Source organism: Balaenoptera acutorostrata, chromosome 5 (genome assembly GCF_949987535.1).
Source record: "Balaenoptera acutorostrata chromosome 5, mBalAcu1.1, whole genome shotgun sequence".
Taxonomy (NCBI): Eukaryota; Metazoa; Chordata; class Mammalia; order Artiodactyla; family Balaenopteridae; genus Balaenoptera; species Balaenoptera acutorostrata.
In genome coordinates this window covers 139,356,193-139,376,926 of record NC_080068.1, presented here as the reverse complement: position 1 = coordinate 139,376,926, position 20,734 = coordinate 139,356,193, and the positions used below count along the sequence as shown (strand labels likewise).

At 41.6% G+C, this 20,734-nt stretch overlaps 1 protein-coding gene across 8 annotated transcripts in view; it reads left to right on the top strand.

Moving 5' to 3' along the window:
• Nucleotides 1–3,046: 3,046 nt before the first annotated feature.
• The window catches only part of ELF2 (E74 like ETS transcription factor 2), a 90,298-nt gene continuing 72,610 nt past the window's right edge, over nt 3,047–20,734 (top strand). For 4 of the 8 annotated variants that reach the window (XM_057547238.1, XM_057547236.1, XM_057547235.1 and 1 more), the window contains exon 1: nt 3,049–3,241. The gene's annotated coding sequence lies outside the window, so the exon portion shown is untranslated. Of the gene's footprint in view, nt 3,242–20,734 lie in introns of all 8 variants that reach the window. The other 4 variants (XM_057547234.1, XM_057547231.1, XM_057547230.1 and 1 more) reach the window with 2 other exon arrangements.

Here is a 20,734-nt window from a genome sequence, read left to right as displayed (position 1 = left end):
GTGCGCCACAACTACTGAGCCTGTGCTCTAGAGCCCGCGAGCCACAAGTACTGAGCCCGCACCTGGAGCCCATGCTCTGCAACAAGAGAAGCCACTGCAATGAGAAGCCCGCGCACCGCAACAAAGAGTAGTCCCCCTCGCCGCAACTAGAGAAAGCCTGCGCGCAGCAACTAAGACCCAACGCAGCCAAAAATAAATTAAAAAAAAAAAGCAGATTGCTCCATTTCCTATTGCACCAGTCAATGAGAGCAACACTAATTCCGGGTAGCAAACCACCCCAAAACACAGTGCTTAAGACAACAGTCTTTTTTTTTTTTTTTTTTTTTTGCAGGTCACTGGCTTCAAGCTGGGAATGGTTCTAGACCCGCCCCATGTCTCTCATTCTTCTTGTACTAGCAGACTTCCCAGGCATGTTCTTCATATTGTGTAAGGCAGGTGTGAGAGAGGCAAGCAGCAACACGCAATACCTCCTAAGGCCACGCTCAGAACTGTCACACTACCACCCATATTCCTTTGGCCAAAAGCAAGTGGAACGATCTAAGCCCAACGTCTGTGGAGTGGAGAAACAGTCTGTCTCTAATGAGAGGAACTACAAAGCCACATTTCAAAGGGCGCGCAAGGAGCAGTGAAAAATCGGAACACTAATGTTATTTACCACTGTTTCTTCTGGGACTTTCCAGCTTACTTCCAATTGACGGTAGAGGAGATACATTTCTTCTCATGTTAGTTGCAAACAGGAATGATTTGACCCAGCAGGTGAGATCTGTTCCTAACTATAGAAATCAGGCGATGTTGTTGCATGCTCCTTAATACACCCTGCTAGGGTCATGGAGATGCAGTAGTACTGATTATTAAGTCCTTACAAATATCAAAGTGGACAATGGTTCCCTTAAGTGATAGGGTTTTTTTGGTTTGTTTTTTGTTTTTTAACAGGAAATAGGGGATTAGGAATACTGCCCTAGAAAGGGTGCTGTTTATAGTATCCTGTTTAATGTGCATAAAAGGTTTCAATGTTGTAAGGCTTTATAAATTCTTTAGTTCAAAAGAGTGGCAAGAGTCGCTATGTTTTACAACTCAGGAATCCATAAAACTTCATCAGAGTTCAGGGGATCTCTCTGACTAACCCTATTTGCTACCCAGATTTCCCCTACGTTTAAAAGGAAAAATCTCTTACGAAAGGAAGTACCCAGAGTTGCTTTTTAGGATAGGAAAGAAAGAATCCCCCCCCCCCCGCCTCCGCTCCCCGGTAAATAAACAGGCATTATTAGCTTTAAAAAAGAAAGAGAAGATCATTAAATTCTTCGGCTCTTCAGAGACTTCAATCAGTAGGGCCTTTGACGTCTGAGCCCTACTCTAGGGTTATCTCCATGGTTCCCACGTCACTTTCAAGAACAGATACCACTTGTATTCCTCAGGGTTTCTTCTTCGCTCAGGACAGGCTGTGGAGCCGCAAAAAGAGTGAGTCTGGAGCCGGGAAACGAACCTGGCGAATACTGCGCCAGGTCCACCGGAGGGCGGCTGCAGGAGCCCGAGAGGGGACCAGAGTCGGTCCCCACGCGCACCGGGACAGTCACTGCTCTTTGTTAAACAAATACAAGCCAGTGCGGCGGCGGCCAAGTGTAGTGGTGAGGGAAGAGATTGAGGCGTTTGTGTGCAGAACTGGGCGTAAGAAAGATCATTAATGAGGCGCTCCAAATGCAGGACAACCCCGGGCACCGTGTCATTGGCTTTTGTGCACTTGAAGGCGCGTGAGTGCCCTGCTCAGCGGTTCCCCTTTGTGTGAAAGTGGGGAAACGAGAAGCGTGCGGCTACAGCTGGGTTTTCATTTTCGAATTCGCAGGCACCAAAATACTCCCGCGCTCACCCACTCCCTCATTCTCGCACCGACGGTTCTCGTACTTGAGGTACTTCTCCGTCCGTCGCCGACCGAGCGAGCAGCGACAATGGCCCGGGGCGGGCGCCCGCAGCTCTCGGGGCAGAGCCAAGGGACCGCCCGCCGCGCTCCGCAGCTGCGCGCTGAGCCCCGCCGTCCGCCCGTCAGCAAACGCGGGCACCAACCGCCGCGCGGCCCGGCCGTTGGGCGGGTGGTAATTTCTGGGAATGGGGCGGGGTCCGCGGGGGTACAAGGCCGGGCGTTTGCAAGCGAGCAGGAGGAGGAGGAGGAGGAGGAGGAGGAGGAGGAGGAGGAGGAACGGGCGGCGCGGAGGGGCGCGAGGCGGCCGGGGCGGGGCTCCACGAGCGTCACGGGCCGGGGGCGGGGCCTGGGGCGCGCTCCGGCCCGCCCGCGGCCCCACCCTCTACTTAGCCCAGGCTTTGGAGTCGAGAGCGGAGGGACCCAGGCTAGGAGTTTCAACGACCTCCGGCCCCCAGTGACTGTCAGGCTGCCCGAGTGCAGAGCCGTCCCTTGAGCAGAAGGGCGGGAGTCCGGAGCTGGGGATGGGGTGACAGCCGGCGCCCGCGGGGGACCTCAGAGAGTGGCGAGGGTGTGTGCGTGCGCTCCGGGCCGGCGGCCGCTGCAGGTGCACGCGCGCTCCTACACGCCTGCCCGCGCTCGGGAGCCCCCGCGCCAGTCCCGGGCCGGGGCCGGAGTCGGGAGCAGGATGGGGGAGCCCCGAGCAGGGAGCGGGACAAGTGGCGAGAGTCTTTACCTGAGAAGGCGGGCTTGGGAGAAGTTGGGGGTTACAGGGCGGGCGAGATTCGAGAGAGCCATCGAGGCCTGGTGGGCGGGCTGGTGGGGGCCGAGGGCGGCGGGGCCCCGCGGGGTATAAATAGCCGGCCGGGGTTTGACAGGCGCGGCGGTGACTGGCGGTGCCGCCCCCCCTCGCCGCGTGGGGAGGGGAGGAGCGCTCGGAGCGGGCGGGGTTGGGGAGGCGGACTCGACTGTCCTGTTGGCGGCGGCTGGAGGCCGAGGGGGAGGAGCCGAGGCGGGGGGTGGAGGGAGGGGGCCGGGAGCGGGGCGAGGGCGGGGGCCACCATTGCTCCCCGCGCCGGGCTCAGTGTCGCCGCCGTCGCCTCGGCGGTTGGGGAGGGTGGTCGGCGGGGCGGCGCGGGCGGGGGGCTCTGCGCGGGGCGGCGCGCCGCTGTTTTGTCTCCTCCTCTCCCAGTGGAGCGGCTCGGGCAGCCGGGGAGGCCCCGGCTCCCTCCGGACGCCCGGCCAACGGCGGCGGCGGCGGCGGCTAGTCCGCGGCCCTGCCGGGAGGGAAGGCGACGCGGCGGTCTTCCCGGGCGACGCGGAGAACAGGTAAGAGCGCGCGGGCCGCCGAGGCTGGTGCGAGGGAGCGCGGAGGGTGCGGCGAGAAAGCCTCGCCGTCCCGAGTGCCACCGCCTCCCTCCGCGCCCCCGCCCCGCGCCTGTGTTGTTGGCTCCGGGGTTTGCGGAGGGTTTTCCGGAGGCTGTGGCGGTGACACTGGCCGGGAGCTGGGGAAGGAGGCTGAGTGCCCCCGGGCAGCGGTCGGGGAGCGGGACTTGGAGAAAGGGGAAGGCGGGCGGCGCGCCCGCCCGCGGAGAGCGCGGGGCGCCGGGCAGGGCTGCGCGAAGAGGTTACGGACCCCGGCGGGGGGATGGGCCGCGCGCAGCTGGTCTCGCAGTGTTTACACCGCCGCGCGAGTCACCTCTGCCGAGAAGCGGACTGAACTGACCCGCCTTATCCCGCGAGGAGGCCAGGGCGGGGGTCCGGCTCCGGAGGAAGCGCGTCCTGGGAGGGTCGGGGAGGGCGGGAGGCTGCGGCCGGCGCCGGGGCAGGGCGGCGAGCCCGGGGCGGGACCTGGGAGGCTCCGGCCGCGTGGGGTGGCGTGGAGGGCTGGAGACCAGTTTCCTTCCCCGTCGGGCCTCATCGCCGCCTCTTACCTTTCCTGCCCTCCGCTGTTAGCTGGCACGGCAGGTTGTACGCGGTCATTCTTTTATTCTCGCTCTGCACGCCGGCCCCCTGCTGCCACTTCCCCCTATCCCCCCGGGAGTGGGGAGGCTGGGCTCTGATAGGAATCTGCTTTTTAAACAAAACAAAAACGGGCTCTGTAACACGCGCGTCCAGTGACCGCCTTCTGGATCCTCTCTTCGCGAAGCTGGCCCTCAGGGACCTTGCTCCTGGATGTTGGCGGGGCGGCGGTGGGGGGGGGGGGGACGCGGGAGGAGGACGGTGAGGGCTCGGCCAGGGCTGGTACTGACCGCCCGAGCGGCTTTGCGAGCTTTGCGAGCAGGGCAGCCGAGTCCCCTCTTGCTCTACTTGGGCATTTTTATTCCATGTCAATAAAGGAAAATATTCCACTACCCCAGGAGTAATCCAGATTGCATAGTTTCTAGTGTTTCCCATGTGCCAGCATCCCGGGCTCTCTTTTTTCTAGGAGCTGGCTACGGTGCAGAATAGCCTTTCTTTACGTTCTTAGTACTTCACTAAAGGAGTAAGAGGGGAACACTTTATTGTAAAATTGAATTTCACCCCCTTTTTTGTCTTCATGAACATTTATTTCAGCCGTGTGGTTTAAATTTTAATCCGGTGACGATAGAACAGTAATCTGGTGTTTGGTAATCAGATTTGCCTTTTCTTTTTATCTGTGGGTCTGTATCGAGAGATAAATGATGTACTTTGTCTAGTGCCATAATCACAGGATAGTGACAGAATGCACAGAAGAATGTATGCTTTACTAAGATAGGTTTGGATATTTGAGCTTCAGAGTTTCTTCCTTTCTTCCAAAGGTAGAATGACTTTATATAAGACTGGAAACTATTGAATTACATTTAAGGGGTTTAGGAATAAAGTTTAAATATGATGTAATACAGTTTACACAGTGAGCTCATATGAATATTTTTGAGGTATCTCCTAGTAAACACACGAAGTAGAAAACTGATATATCTTGGGCATTTGAAATTTGAAAATTTAATATCAATCTGTTTTTTAAGCTTAGTGACTGAACTAATTGCTTTGATAAATCATTGCTTTTCATTTCAGACACATAAACTCATTTACTAAATAGTCACAGTAGGTTGGAAAGAATTTGTAACTTTGAGATTTTTCTGTCCCAAGTAGATAGGTGGGTAACTGCAGCTGTGGTAGGGCCTTACCAGCGCTGATGGCTTCACCTGCTCACAGATCGTACACCGAGGTTTATTGCTGTTGTTGTTGGTAACAGCTTTATTGAGATATAATTCACCTACCATTTGATTCACCAACTTAAAGTGTACAGTTCAGTGGTTTTTAATATATTCACAGAGTTGTGAAACTATCACCATCATCAATTTTAAAACATTTTCATCACCCCCCAAAAAGGAACCTCATACCCATTAGCTGTCACTCTCAATTTCCCCACAGAACCCCCAGCCCTAGGCAGCCGCTAACTACTTTCTGTCTCTATAGATTTGCCTACTCTGGACATTTTCTATAAATGGAATCATACAATGTGTGATCTTTCATAATTGCATTCTTTGATTTAGCATAATGTTTTCAGAGTTCATCCACATTGTAACGTGTCATTATTTCATTTCTTTTTACTGCTGAGTAATATTCCATTGTATGGATATACCACATATTATGTATCCATTAATTAGTTGATGGACATTTGAGTTTCTACTTTTTAGCTATTACAAGTAATGCTGCTACGCACACTTGTGTACAAGTTTTTGTGTGGATATGTTTTCATTTCTCTTGGATATATACACTTTTTTAAAAAATTAGCTTTTTGAGTTATCATTTAATACCAAAAATTAATCCTGAGTGAAAATTCAGTGATTTTTTAATAAATATATTGAGTTCTTAAATTATCACCACAAGCCAATTTTAGAACGTGTTGTCACTTCTGAAAATTCTCTCTAGCCTGTTTGCCGTTAACCCTTATTCTCACTCTTGGCCCCAGGCAACCACTGATTTGTGTTTCGTTTCTGTAGATTTGCCTTTATCTTTCGTGTAAACGGAAACGTACAATATGTAGTTTTTTGCATCTGGCTTTTCACTTAGCATAGTGTTTTGGAGAGTCATCCATATTGTAGCATGTGTCAGTATTTTGTTCCTTTGTATTACTGAAGAGTATTTTAATGTGTGGTTATACCATATTTTGTTTATCTGTTGACCAGTTGACGGGCATTTGGATTGTTTCCAGTTTTTGACTGTTGCAAATAATGAAGCTTGAAAGTTTGAGTGTGAGTCTTTATGTGGACATATGGTTTCATTCTCTTGGGTAGATGCCTAGGAATAGAATTGCCGGGTCATCTGTTTCACTTTTTAAGAAGCTGCCAAACTGTTTTTGAAAGTGGCCTTACATTTTATATTCCTAACAGTGATGTGTGAGAGTTACAGTTTTTTCACACCTTTGTCAACACTTGTTATTGTCTGTCTGTTTTATTTTAGCCATTGTACTGGGTGTGAAGCGTTTAAGTCATTGTGATTTTAATTTGCATTTTTCCTAAAGATGTAAGGTGTTAAGTAAGCATTTTTTCATATGATATTCATTCATATATCCTTTTGGGTGAAATACCTATTCAAATCTTTTGCCGGTTGTCTTATTATAATTGAGTTATAAGAGTTTTTTATACATTCTGGATGTAAGTCCTTTCTTAGATACATGATTTACAAATATTTTCTCCCAGTCTGTGGCTTTTTTCTTTTCTTCATTTTTACTGGAGTCTTTTGAAGCACAAAAGTTTTAATTTTGATGGAGCTTAATTTCCCAATTTTTCTCTTATGGATCATGCTTTTGTTGTTTTAAGAACTCTCCCTCATCCAAGATCTTGAGGATTTTCTCCTTTGTTTTCTTCTAGATGTTTATAGATTTTGCTGTTATATGTAGATTTGTGATCTATTTTGAGTTAATTTTTGTGTATGGTGTGAAATAAGGGTCTAAATTCACCTGTTATATGTGGGTTGTCTTAGCACCGTTTGTTGAAAAGACTGTCATTTCTCCATTGATTGTAATTGTAAATATTTAACTCTGGACTTTCAATTCTGTTTCATTATCTGTATGTCTGTCCTTTGGCTAGTACCACCCTGTCTTGATTACTGTGCATTATGGTAATTTATGAAACCAGGTAGTGTAAGCTCTTAAATTTTGTTCTTACTTTTGAAAATTGTAGCTATTGTGGGTTATATATAAAAATTTTAAAATCGACTTGTCAGTGTCTGCGAAAAAAGTTTTGGAATTTTGATGGGGAATGCGTTGAATCTGTAGATCAGTTTGGGATGAATTACCATCTTACAATATTGAGTTTTCTAATACATGAACATGAAATTTTTTTAAATTTATTGATCTTTAATTTTTCTAAGTGATGTTTTAAAATTTTCAGTGTACAAATCTTTTACTTAAAAATTAAAAAAAATGTTATTATGGTAAGAAAACTTAACATGAGATCTACCCTCTTAACTTTTTAAGAATACAGTACAGTGTTGCTAACTATAAACAGACTGTTGTATAGCAGATTTCTATATGTGGTAGAAGTTTCCTTTTTAATTCTATTTTGTTTAGAGTTTTTATCATGAATGGGTATTGGATTTTATCAGATGCTTTTTCTGCATCTCTTAGCAAGACCAGCTGTTGCGGTTTGCTCACGACTGTCCTGGTTTTAGTGCTGGAAGACCTGCATTTTGGGAAACCCTTCAGTCCCAGACAAACCAGAATGGTTGGTCACCTTAATGTCTGAGATGATCATGTGGTTTCTGTCCTTTATTCCACTAATATAGTGTATAATATTAATTGATTTTTAGCAACTAAACCAGCCTTATATTCCTGGGATAAATCCCACTTGGTCATGGTATATAATTCTTATATGTTGCTGGATTTAGTTTGCTAATGTTTAATTGAACATTTTTGTGTCTATATTTATGGAAGATACTGGTCTGTAGTTTTCTTGTGATGTCTTTGGATTTTGTAACATAGTAATACATATTAATCCCAGAATAAATTCGGAAATGTTTCCTCTTCTATTTTCTATAAGAGTTTGTGAAGGATTGGTATTGCTACCTCCTTGAATATATTTGATAGAAGTCGCCAGTAAGGCATCTGGGTCTAGATTTTTCTTTTTGGGAAATTTTTAAACTACTAATTCAGTTTCTTGTTATAGATCTATTCAGGTTTTTTGCTAAGTTTTCAATTAGTTTTGGTAATTGTGTTTCTAGGGATTTGTCTATTTCATCTAAGCTATTTAATATGTTTGGCACACACTTTATAATATTCCTATATGTGCTTTTAATTTTGCAAGCATAGGTAGTGTTGTTGCTCTTTCATTCCTAATTTTGGCAGCATGTGTCCTCTCTCTTTTTTACTTGGTCATTTAAGCTAAAGGTTTGTCAGTTTTGTTGCTCGTTTCAAAGTAAAAAGTTTTGGTGTAATTGTTTTTTTCCCAGTTGTTTTTCTGTTTTCTACTTGACTGATTTCCATTTTACTCTTTATAATTTCCTCCCTTCTGCTTGCTTTAGATTTTGTTTGCTTTTCTCTTTCTGGTTTCTTAAGGTAGAAGATTAGGTTTTGATTTGAGATCTTTCTTCTTTTCTGATATAGGCCTACATTTCCTTCTAAACATTGTTAGCTGCCATATGTTTTTATATGTTCTGCTTTTTAAAATTTTCATTCATATTTCCTAATTTCCTCTGTGATTTCTTCTTTGACCCATGGGTTATTTAGAAACGTATTGTTTAATTTCCAATTATTTGGGGATTCCCTAAATTTCATTGTTGCTAATTTCTAATTTAATTCCCCTGTAGTAAGAGAATATACTTCGTATTTTTCTCATTTTAAATTTATTGAGACATTCTTACGGCCTAGTATATAATCTATTATGAAGAATGTTTGGGACTTCCCTGGTAGTCCAGTGGTAAAGAATCCACCTTCCAATGCAGGGGATACGGGTTCAATCCCTGGTCGTGGAACTAAGATCCCACGTGCCGTGGGGCAACTAAGCCCGCGGGGCAACTAAGCCCCCGCGCCTCAACAAGAGAGCCTGTGTGCCGCAAACTACGGAGCCCATGTGCTCTGGAGCCCACGCGCCACAGCTAAAGAAGCCTGTGCATGGCAACAAAAGGTCCCTCATGCTGCAACTAAGACCCGACGCAGCCAAAAAAATAAATAAATAAATAAAATGAAAAGAAAAAAAAAAAAGAATGTTCTATGTGTGCTAGAAAGGTTTTGTTGGGTGGAATGTTTTATAGGTGTCAGGTCAAGTTGGTTCTTTGTGCTTATTTTCTGTCTAGCTATTCTATTAATTATTGAGAGTGAGATTCTAAAATTTCTATTATTATTGAAGTGTCTGTTTTTCCTTTCAGTTCTGTCAAATTTTTTTTTTATAAAGTTATTTATTTTATTTATTTATTTTTGGCTGCATTGGGTCTTCGTTGCTGCGCGCGGGGTTTCTCTAGTTGTGGTGAGCGGGGGCTACTCTTCCTTGTAGTGCGCGGGCTTCTCATTGCGATGGCTTCTCTTATTGTGGAGCATGGGCTCTAGGCGTGCGGGCTTCGGTAGTTGCAGCATGCAGGCTCAGTAGTTGTGGCTCATGGGCTCTAGAGCGCAGGCTCAGTAGTTGTAGTGCGTGGGGCTTAGTTGCTCCGTGGCATGTGGGATCTTCCCAGACCAGGGCTCGAACCCGTGTCCCCTGCATTGGCAGGCGGATTCTCAACCGCTGCACCACCAGGGAAGGCCAGTTCTGTCAATTTTTGCTTCATATTTTTGGGGCACTGGTGTTAGGTATGATATACATATACAATAATACACATACATACATCTTATAGTAGTAGTTTGCCTGGTGTTAGTGTAGCTACTCCAGCTCTATTGTGCTTACTGTTTGCATTCTGTATCTTTTTCTTTTATTTTACTTTCAACTTATTTGTTTTTGAATCTAAAGTGTATCTTACAGTATATAGTTAAAATGCCTATTTAAAAAAAAATAGTTTGACCACTTCTGCCTTTTGATTGGAAAGTTTAATCTCTTCACATTTAATGTAATAGTTGATATTCAGATTTATGCAATTTTGCTAGTTACTTTCCATACGTCTCATTTCCTTTTTATTTCTTTGATTGCCTTCTACTCCCTGTTCTGGAGTTAGTAGATATTTTCCAGGGTATCATTTTAATTCCTTTGTTAGTTTCTTAACTGGATTTTTTAGTTATTTTCTTAGGTTGCTTTAGGGATTACAGTGTGTGTCTTAATTTATTACAGTTTACTTCAGAATTGACTAATTTAATTGTAGTAAAATATAGAAAATTTGCTCCATTTTCTCCCCCCTCCTGTGTGTTAGTATTGTCATACATACTAAATTTTTATGTTCTAGAAGCCCAACAATACAGTTTTATAATATATTAATGCAACTGTATGTCTTTAAAGATAGTTAAGGGAAGAACAAGTATTTTTAAAGTTTTTTTTTTTTAATATTTACCATGTATTTACCGTTTATGTGATCTTTATTTCTTTTTATGTATTTGAGTTATGGGCTGGTTATTCCTTTCAGTCTGGTGGACTTCCTTTTGGATTTCTTGTAAGGAAAGTCTGTTATTAATGAATTATCTCAGTTTTTGTTTCTTGGGATTTTTATTTTGCCTTTATTTTTGAAGAATAGTTTTGCTGTATATAGAATTCTTTGTTACATTTGTTTCCTTTTAGCATTTTGAATATGTCATCTCCTGCTTTTTGGCCTTCATTGTTTCTGATGAGTTATTTTTCTTTTGGTGCATTCAAGATTTCCTGTCTTTAGTCAACAATTTTACTGTGGTATGTCTAGGTGTGGATCTCTATGTGTTAATCCTACTTTGGAATCAGTAAACTTAAATGTAGGGATTACCATATTTTAAACATTTGGTAAGTTTTAACTATAGTTTCTTCAAGTATTTTTTCTATCCTTTTCTCTCTTTCCTTTTCTCTCATTACATGTATGTTGGCATGCTTGATGGTATTCCTAAGTCTCTGAGGCTCTGTTCATTAAAAGATTAAAAAAAAAAATTCTTTTCTGTTCTTCAGAATTGGTAATTTCTATTGATATATCTTCAAGTGCATTGGCTCTTTCTTCTGTCATCTCCAATCTGCTTTTTGAGCTCTGCTAATGAATTTAAAATTTTGGTTCTTAATACTTTTCAACTCTAGAATTGTTATACTTTTTGACTCCAGGATTTCCATTTTATTCTTTTGTAAAATAATATCCGTATCTTTATTGATATGAGTTATATGAGTTACAGTTGTCATACTTTCCTTTAATTCTTTAAACGTGGTTTATTTGGAGATAAAATTAAATTTTAGATAGAAGATGATATCTAAACTATGTGTTAAATCGTAAAATGGAGTTTGTTTTATTTCTAAATTATATTCAATATTTTCATCTGTATTTCATGATATGCATGAAAGTATATTGCTCATAAATGCTAAATTTCATCTGATAGTTTCTTTTCAAACATAATTAACAGTTTACTTATAATTACTAGTGTTTATTGATAAGTAGGATCAGTGTACAATTTGAAAGACATGCCATTAATTCTGAAACCTTAGTTCATTCCCTGAACTGATCATACAGTATAAAGTCTACTTGTTTGTCCATATTTCTTTCTGTTTAATTCTATCATGATAGGTGTTAATGGGTAGGAAAAAATGGAAGAATACTAAGAGAGCAATATAATGAGTTAGAATGGTTATAAGATATCAAAATCTTCATATGAGCCTGTACATTTAGTAGTATAGTATTATTCATTTTAGCTCCTTGAGAGATTGTAGTAAATAAGATAAATGCAGTACTTGTTCTCATGGAACCTTATATTCTGTTAGAGGAGACATGCATTAAACATATAAACAAGATAATTTTAGAGAATGATAAATATAGTGAACAAATCGGGTAATTCGATCTCAAATAGAGAATGATGGGGCAGCTACCTGGAAATGTGATATTATTTGGGGGAGGGGAGCCATGAAGCAAATGTCTCTCTGAAGAGGTGGTATTTGAAGTGAGAGCTGCATGATGTGTCAGGAGGATTCAGTCTGTGGATGATCTGGAAGACCCTTGTAGCCTAGAGAACAGGAGGTGCAGAACAAGCTTGGTGTGTTGTAGGAACAGGGCCAGTGTGGCTGGAGCTCAGCAAGCCAGTGAGAGAGAAATGAGGGATGAATGAGATCAGAGAGGAGGGGTGGGCTGCCCCTGGGTTGATCTTTATAAAGACCATGTTAAAGAGTTTAGATTTTTTTCTAAGTGTGGTGGGAAAACAGTGGAAAAATATTTCAGTGACCTTCATTCTTGACGAAAGAGTTAATTTATAGCCCAGTATATAATTTTATTCTTTTTTTTATTTTTACTTTTGGCTGCGTTGGGTCTTCGTTGCTGCGTGTGGGCTTTCTCTAGTTGTGGTGAGTGGGGGCTACTCTTTGTTGCGGTGTGCAGGCTTCTCATTGTGGTGGCTTCTCATGTTGTGGAGCATGGGCTCTAGGCGCGCAGGCTTTAGTAGTTGCAGCATGCGGGCTCTAGTGCGCAGGCTCAGTAGTCGTGGCACACGGGCTTAGTTGCTCTGTGACACGTGGGATCTTCTCGGACCAGGGCTCGAACCCATGTCCCCTGCATTGGCCAGCGGATTCTTAACCACTGTGCCACCAGGGAAGTCCTGCACTAGGGTCTTGAGGATGGCAGTTGCTGGATTGGCAATTTATCTCTCCTTCAAAAAGAAAACTTTTCCCAGTTTGCTTTGCTGAATAGAACCTAAGTAGATTTTAGGCTTCTTGATGACTGGGAATCTGCCATATACCCTGATCACCTCTAGCTTCAGCTTCCTGTAAAGCAGTTGCTTGACTACCTTACGCCAGTTGAAACAAGTCTTTTAAGTCTTTTATGTGTCTCTCTTTGGATGTATAAGAGGCTTTTGTGACCATATTTGAGACTTCTTAAAAGTCTGTGCAATGGTCAGGGGATAAGCTGGTGACTTTGATTGCTACTTTTTCCCTAACCAAACCTCCTAGTATATATTCTGCTGTCTGGTTCCTACTTGATTTGGAAGTGTGCTTATTCACAGAATATACATGGCTAAACATTTATTTCCACCATTTAGTATTTCTTACAGATAGTTCATAGAATAAGTCTAGAAATGAATATTCATATAAGTTTAGGGTTACTGATTAATAATGAGACCTTTGGGGACTTCCCCGGTGGTCCAGTAGTTAAGGCTCTGCTTCCGCTACAGGGGGCACGGGTTTGATGCATGCTGTGCAGTGTGACCAAAAAAAAAAAAAATCAGACCTTTGTTGCTTATCTTCATCCTCAAGATAGGTTGGATTCTAAGATGTGCTTAATGTGATCTCTTCCTCCATATACTTATTATGGCCTTTATTATTACTGCCCTACAATTTGAGCATATGTGAAATGGTAACAGAGATTAGGAGGATAAAAATATTAAAGGAGTATAGCTAGGCAGCAGTATCATTTTTAGCTCCAGTGGTAATTGTGGGTAGCGCAGTCAGGTTGATTTTGTCTTGCCATCTCTTTGCTCATCAGTTCTTTAAATAACTCTAATGTTTGATTATTCAGAGTATTTTAGGATGATAATTCCCTCTTAGATTTTCAGCATCACAAAATAAATTGAACAAACCACCATTTGTTAGGTTATGCCCAGGAACCTGGCCATTGTAGTTCTTTGGATGATGAAGAAAACAACCAAAACATGCCTGGCAAGAAAAGCATCAAAATACCTTAAACAGAACTGAGATGAAATCACAGATTATCTAAGTTCATTTCTTATCTATGTGTTATTCTATGACTTTGTGTGTCAAAACTCAGGGCCGTGAGTATATAAGGATTTTAAGATATTATTATCCATGGTATGGGACTCTTGAAATGCAGAATTGTTTTATGGTTGGCAAGTTATCGATATTTTACTTAATTTTCCAATTAGCCTCTTCAATCTATTTCTTCTATAAAATGAGCTCTAAGATCTCTTCCAGTAATCTCATGTAATTTATACTGTAAATTTCTAGCATGCAGTTTAAAATATCTAGATCAATCACCTTGCCCTAAAGTAAGTCCCATGACATGACCACTTTCTGCCCAGATAATTTCCAGCCCTGACTTGTGGGCCCAAATATTTGTCAACTGTATACTGCTTAGACTTAGTTCCATTTTCAGAGGGGGATTCTTCTTTCTTTAACAGATTCATTAGTTTACTTTTTATCCCTTTAAAATGTACTAATTTTTGTTTTAACAAGTTAGAAGAATGAACATCTCAGTTTTGCATGAGGAGCAGTTAGGTTTTAGGTATAATCATCTGTTACTGCTTTATTCTTAATATGAAGCTTTGGCAATATGATACAGCTCTGATTGATGCTATCAAAGACATAATAGTAATAAAGTTACATTCATTCAGTACTCATAGTGTGCCAGGCACTTTATGTAAAGGCTTAAAAGAACTAAACACACCGACTTCCCAGAGTTGTTTTACTATCTTATTATGGATGAGGATATTGAAGTTTAAAGAGATAAATAACTGCCCAGGATTATGTAGTCACAGGTAATGCCAACATTCAACAAATATTTGTTGAGTACCTACTGTATTCTGGGGATACAGTGGTCAGTAGGCTCTTAACTGTTAGTCGTACTAGCTCTTAAATATAAAGCATACTGTTAAAATAGTCCTCATGTAATAAGGGGAATAATTATACCTATTTCACAGGGTTATTGTAAGGATGAAAGGACAATGCATAAAAATGCTTGATTCAGTAACATAGAAATAGAAGAATACATAGTTGAGACTATTGAGGCTATTATTATATTAGCATTATAAACTACATATATAATTCCTGTCAGACTTGGTAGATAATTAAAAAAATAGAACAATGAAAATATGAATCGGAAGTATTTCAGGAATTGAGTTCCAAATTTAAAAGGTTTAATTTTACCAATAAAGTGGCTAAGAATAATAAGGTTTTTTAGGGGGAGAATTTTCTGATTCCATAGGCAGGTACTAGTTGTGAGTCAAACTGTACATAAGTTTAGATTACAAGCTACAGTTCTTCTTAGTATGATGATAATGTTAATATTGAATAAGAATCTCTTTAATAGGTTAAATTCTAATTTGTAGCATTGTCCTCTCCTTTTAAAGTCAAGTTTATTGAAGTTTAGTTTACATGTAGTGAAATTCATCCTTACATTTCCATGATTTTGACAAATTCATATCATTATGCAGTCACCACCACGGTCAAGATATAGAACATTGCTGTCACCCCCCAAAAGTTCCTTGTGCCCTTTGAGATAACGTCTTCCCACTGATCTGTTTTCTGTTCCTATAGTTTTACTTTTTCTTGAAATGTCCTGTAAATGGAATTGCCATTCCTCTTTCTGATCCATTAGGTTGTTTAGATATATTTGCTGCAATAGCAGGTAAGGTAACTGTGACCCCCCTATGCTGACACAGCTTTCTTACAAATTAAGAATTGCATTAAGACGCAATTAAGTCAGAAAAAATGAACACAACCTGTTGGAAAATTGTAAATAAGAGTTTGTCAAAGGATTAGTAAATATTATTCAATTTACACAACACATTTAAAAAGAACCAATTCATGTGAATGGATTTCACACTTTAGATGGGAAGCTAATAAAATCAGTTTTCAACCTCTCCTTGGACCCCAGTTGTACAAAATTAGATGAATCATAATCCTTGATTCATGACACACATAATTTGCCCAGTAATGGCTGTTGTTTGTTTATTTTTAATAATATGATAAACACACATGAGTGCATTATTCAGCATGAGAACTAGAGCATTTTTGGTTTTTTTTTGGCTGCGCCTCTCGGCTTGCAGGAGGGATCTTAGTTCCCTAACCAGGGATTGAACTCTGGCCCAGGCAGTGAAAGCGCTGAGTCCTAACTACTGGACCACCAGGGAACTCCCGAGAACTAGAACCTTGACAAGAATTTATATCACTTTTAGCCATGCATGCCTTAATATAATTTATTTTAAAATCTTTAATAGATTTTGGTTGTGTATATTTCTTATTAATTAGTAGGAGTTCTTTTTTTCCCCTTTTTTTGGAGGGAGGGGAATTACTTTTCCTAGTGTCTTGTCTTTTGGTTTTGTTTTTGGTTTCCATTGTTATGAATTTTTTAAAAAAATTGGTGTAGTCAAGTTTAGTAATTCTTTGTTTTTTGCTTTCCATGTATTTAGTAATTTTTCCTTAACTGTGAGTTCATGAAGATATTCTATATTTCCTTCTAATTTTGAAAAAAGTTTGTGTATTTAGGTCTTTAGTACACCTGTAATTTATTTTGTGAATGGTGAGAGGTGGTGATTTAATTTTTGTCTTGTATGGATAATCACTTGTCTCAGCATCATTTAATAGTCTTTTTTTCCCATTGATTTTAACACTTTCTCTTCCTACATTAAGTTTCCAATATGCATGGGTCTTTTTCTGGCCTCTATATTCTGTTCCATTGGTATATTTGGTTATGTCTACACCACTGCTTATTGTCTAATTACCATAGACTAGACTAGGTAGGGCAGTTCTTCTCCAGAGGGTTTTGGCTCACTTTTGCCCTTTGTTCTTGTACATCCCCCCCCTTTTTTAAAATTTTTCTTAACTATCTTTATCAAGGTTTTTGTAAAACCGTCTTGGGATTTTTGACTGGAAATATATTGAATTTGTTAGATGAATTTGTTGATCATTGACATCTTTAAGATATTGAGCTTTCCTATCCAAGACTCCGAGGGAATTCCCAAGATTTCTTTAATTTCTTTCAATACATTTATTTATTTTTTCTGTAGAGGTCTTTGTTAGGTTGAGTCTTAGGTATCTTCACGTGGCTTGTGGGATTTTTGTTCCCTGACCAGGGATTGAACCCAGGCCACGGCAGTGAAAGCGCTGAGTCCTCACCACTGCAGTTCCCTAACTGCCGGGGAGTTCCCAAGTCTTAGGAGTCTTATATTTTTGTGGTTATTGTAAATGATATCCTTTTTAAAAATTACATTTTCTGTTTGTTGCGGGTACATAGAGAAACAGTTGGTTTTTTTTTTTTGTTTTTTTTTTTTTAATTAAGAGTGGATCTTTTTTTTTTTTTTTTAAAATAACTTTATTTATTTATTTTTGGCTGTATTGGGTCTTCGTTTCTGTGCAAGGGCTTTCTCTAGTTGTGGCGAGTGGGGGCCACTCTTCATCACGGTGCGCAGGCCTCTCACTGTCGCGGCCTCTCTTGTTGCGGAGCACAAGCTCCAGACGCGCAGGCTCAGTAGTTGTGGCTCACGGGCCTAGTTGCTCCGCGGCATGTGGGATCTTCCCAGACCAGGGCTTGAACCCGTGTCCCCTGCATTGGCAGGCGGATTCTCAACCATTGCACCACCAGGGAAGCCCAAACAGTTGGTTTTTATATATGGTAAGTCCCCTACATATGAACGAGTTCCGTTCCGAGCACGTGTTCATAAGTCCAGTTTGTTCGTTAGTCCAGCAAAGTTAGCCTAGGAACTCAACTAACACAATTGGCTATATAGTACTGTACTGTAATAGGTTTATAATACTTTTCACACAAATAATACATTAAAAAACAAGCACAAAAGATAAAACTTTTTTTTTAAATTAATTAATTAATTTATTTTTGGCTGTGTTGGGTCTTCGTTTCTGTGCGAGGGCTTTCTCTAGTTGCAGCAAGTGGGAGCTGCTCTTCATCGCAGCGCGCGGGCCTCTCACTATCGCGGCCTCTCTTGTTGCGGAGCACAGGCTCCAGACGCGTAGGCTCAGTAGTTGTGGCTCACGGGCCTAGTTGCTCTGCGGCATGTGGGATCTTCCCAGACCAGGGCTTGAACCTGTGTCCCCTGCATTAGCAGGCAGATTCTCAACCACTGCGCCACCAGGGAAGCCCGATAAAACATTTTTAATCCTACAGTACAGTACCTTGAAAAGTACAGTAGTACAGTACAGTAGCTGGCATCCAGGGGCTGGCATCGACTGAACAGGCCAGGAGAGTTCCTAACTGGAGGAGGGAGAGGAGGTGGGAGATGGTAGAGCTGAATCAGGATTGTCCGCAATAGGAGACGGAGGGCAAGATGCAATTTCACTCACGCCTGATGTTGATGGCCCAGGTTCTGGTTCATTGCTAGATTCAGTTCTATCTACCCTCTTGAAAAAATGATCCAGTGATGTCTGGGTGGTAGCTCTTTTTTTCTCGTCATAGATGACACGGTAGCACTGGATTGCATTCTGAACGGCTGCTGCAACCTTTGTGTACCATTCTACATTTGGGTCCTGGGCGTGAAATAAAGATACCGTACTACTGTACTCTGTACAGTACTGTACAGTAAAGTACACAAAAGCACAACCACTTGTACAGGATGCACGCACGGGACAATGTACGCCAGACATGTGAACTAACTTACGTGATTGGACATGTGAACGCACGTTCTCATCTTTGGAAGTTCACAGCTTGAAGTTTCGTATGTAGGGGACTTACTGCATTGATCTGTATCCACACATCTTGCAAACCCTCTTCTTCTAATATCTGAAGGTTCTTTTGGGTTTTCTACGTAGAGAGTCTTATCTACAAACAATGGTAGCTTCATTTCTTCCTTTCCATTTCTTTTTAAATTTTATTTATTTTTTGGCTGCGTTGGGTCTTCGTTGCTGTGCGTGGGCTTTCTCTAGTTGCGGCGAGCAGGGGCTGCTCTTCGTTGCGGTGCTCGGGCTTCTCACTGCGGTGGCTTCTCTTGTTGCAGAGCATGGGCTCTAGGTGCGTGGGCTTCAGTAGTTGCAGCTCGTGGGCTCAGTAGTTGTGGCATGTGAGCCCTAGAGAGCGTGGGCTTCAGTAGTTGCAGAGCGTGGGTTCAGTAGTTGTGGCTCGCGGGCTCTAGAGCACAGGCTCAGTAGTTGTGGTGCACGGGCTTAGTTGCTCCGTGGCATGTGGGAATCTTCCCGGACCAGAGATCGAACCCCTGTCCCCTGCATTGGCAGGCGGATTCTTAAGCACTGCGCTGCCAGGGAAGTCCCTCTTCCTTTCCATTTCTTGTGCTTTTTAATTTTTCCTTATCAAACTCTGCTGGTCAAGATTGCCAGTGTGGTTTTGAATTGAAGTGGCAATTGTAGGTATATTTGTTCTGTTCCCAGTATTGGGGAAAAGTTTTAAATATTTTGCCATTGAGTCTTGGCTGCTTTTTTCTTTTAATTATAAAATTTATCAAGTGATTTTTATTGCATCTACCAAGATGATGTGTTAATAATTATCTATTGCTGCATTACAGATTACCTACAACATGGGTTGATGGGGATGTCGAGAAATTAGAACCTTCATACACTGCTGATGACAATGTAAAATGATGTAGTTTGGCATTTTCTCAAAATATTAAGCACAGAGTTACTGTGTGTTCTAGCAGTTCCATTCCTAGGTATATACTAAGAGAAAAGAAAACATATGTCTACACAAAAACTTGTACATGAATTTTTATAGCAGCATCATTTTATAATAGGCAAAAAGTGGAAACAGCTTTGCACCAACTGATGAATGGATAAATAAAATGTGATATATCTATGCAATGGAATATTATTCAGCAATAAAAGAATTGAAATACTAATACATGTTGCACATAGATGAATACTGAAAACGTACTAAGTGAAAGACACCAGTCACAAAAGTCCACGTATTTAAAATTCTATTTATATGAAATGGCCAGAACAAGCAAATCTCTAGAGATAGGAAGTAGATTAGTATTGCCAAGGACGTGAGGTTGGGGGAGGATGGGGAGTGACTGCTAATGGACGTGAGGGTTTTTTGGGGGAGGGGGTGCTGAGAATGTTCTACAACTAGATTGTGGCGCTGATGGCACTTCATTCATTTACTAAAAGCCTTTAAATTATATGCTTGAAGTTGGTGAACTGTGTGATATGTGAATTATATCTCAATAAAGCTGTTTTAAGAGGTAAGTACATATGTAGTTTTGTTAGATATTGCCAAATTCTCCTCCCAAAGTGTTGTGTCACCTTGCTTCCCACCAGCAGTGTATAAATGTACACAGTTTTACCAACAGAATATAATGTTACATACATTTTAATTTTCACCAATCTGATAGATGAGAGAAATGGTATTTCAATTTTTAAAAACTTGCCTTTCCCTATGAGTGAATTTGAACATCTTTTCTTATGTTTAAGGGCTATTTTTGTATCTGGTTTTGTGAATTGTGTGTTTGTGTTTTTCATATTTTCATATTTTTTATACCACAGTTGTTTCTTATACCACAGTTTTTCATATTTTTCTCTTTTTTTTTTTTTTGGTCCTTTATTCTCTATTTTAAGCATTCCTTATATATTAGTGATAGTAGCCTTTTGTAATATAGTATCATATTTCTAATATCATAGATTGAGTTTTCCTTGTTTTTGTACTTATGTAAATAAAATCATACACATAAACTGTTTTTGATGAGAGTGTGATCTGTATTCTAAGCAACTAAATTATAGTCTGAGCTGCATTTACTTCTGAGTGATACTTAGGTTTGCTATCATTTCTCACAGTTTTTTTCAGTCCTGACAGTTCACTTAGTACTCAAGATTCAGAATTGTTTCTCTTATTGTTATGCCAGTTTCCACCCCTTCTTGTAACCCCAGACCAAGTGGTGGCTCCTTTCTGAAGTCTCTTCTGGAATCTTCCCATCCCTTCCCCAACCCCCACCAGGGCCGACTGGGTGTTCTCTTTTTTAATGTTTCCACTGTACATTGTAGTTTCCTTTATGGCGTTTACATTATGGTAATTGCTTCGAGTGCTCCTACTTACTAGACTCTAAGCTGTTTGCAGGCTGAGTCCTAACTTTGTTTTTGTGTCCTTGGCGTAGTGCTG